A 768-nucleotide genomic window follows, 5' to 3' on the forward strand; every position below is an offset into this window, starting at 1 on the left:
TGGGTATCTACCTACTTAGGAGAAATTCTAACACATGTCCACACAAAGACTTGTTCACAAATGTCATGGCAGCACTGTCCGTAAGAGAAAAAAGTGGAAACAACCCAAACGTCCAACAACCCACTTATGAATGGGTAAATTATATGCTGTATATCTGTACAATGGAATATTATTTGGCAACGAAAAAGGAGCGGAGTATTAACAAATGCTACAACATAGACGAATCTCAGAAACATGCTGCTAAGGGAAAGAAGTCAGACACAAAGGCCACGTATGAGTTCACTTACATGAAAAGTCCAAAACAGACAAACCTGTAGAGACAGGAAATGGATCAGTGGCTGCCTGGGACGGCAAGGGGGGATCCCCGAGGGGCACAAAGTTTCCTTTTGAGGTGATGGGAATGCCCTAAAATTAGATTGCGGCAGTGGTTGTACTGTAAATGTAGTAAATACCTTTGAATTGTATGCTTAAAACAGGTGAATTTTATGGTGTGTCAATTATAACTCAATAAAGCTTTTTGTTTGATAAAATACACATTTTTTGAGAACGGCGGGTGTAAGCAAGCATTTCTTTTGCCATTCCAGCTCACAAACCACCATTCACACAAACGAAGCAATGGGTGGCCAGGATCACTCAGTCCCCGTGGCTTGTGAGGATCTGGAGCATACTGTGAGATCCTCTGCTGCACGTTTAGTTTAACCTCCCTGGCGGTCTGATTATGTCAGTAATTTTTGTACCCAAAGCGGTACATTGTTTTGCATGGAAATT

The sequence above is a fragment of the Hipposideros armiger genome, unplaced genomic scaffold (assembly GCF_001890085.2).
Source record: "Hipposideros armiger isolate ML-2016 unplaced genomic scaffold, ASM189008v1 scaffold_729, whole genome shotgun sequence".
Taxonomy (NCBI): domain Eukaryota; kingdom Metazoa; phylum Chordata; class Mammalia; order Chiroptera; family Hipposideridae; genus Hipposideros; species Hipposideros armiger.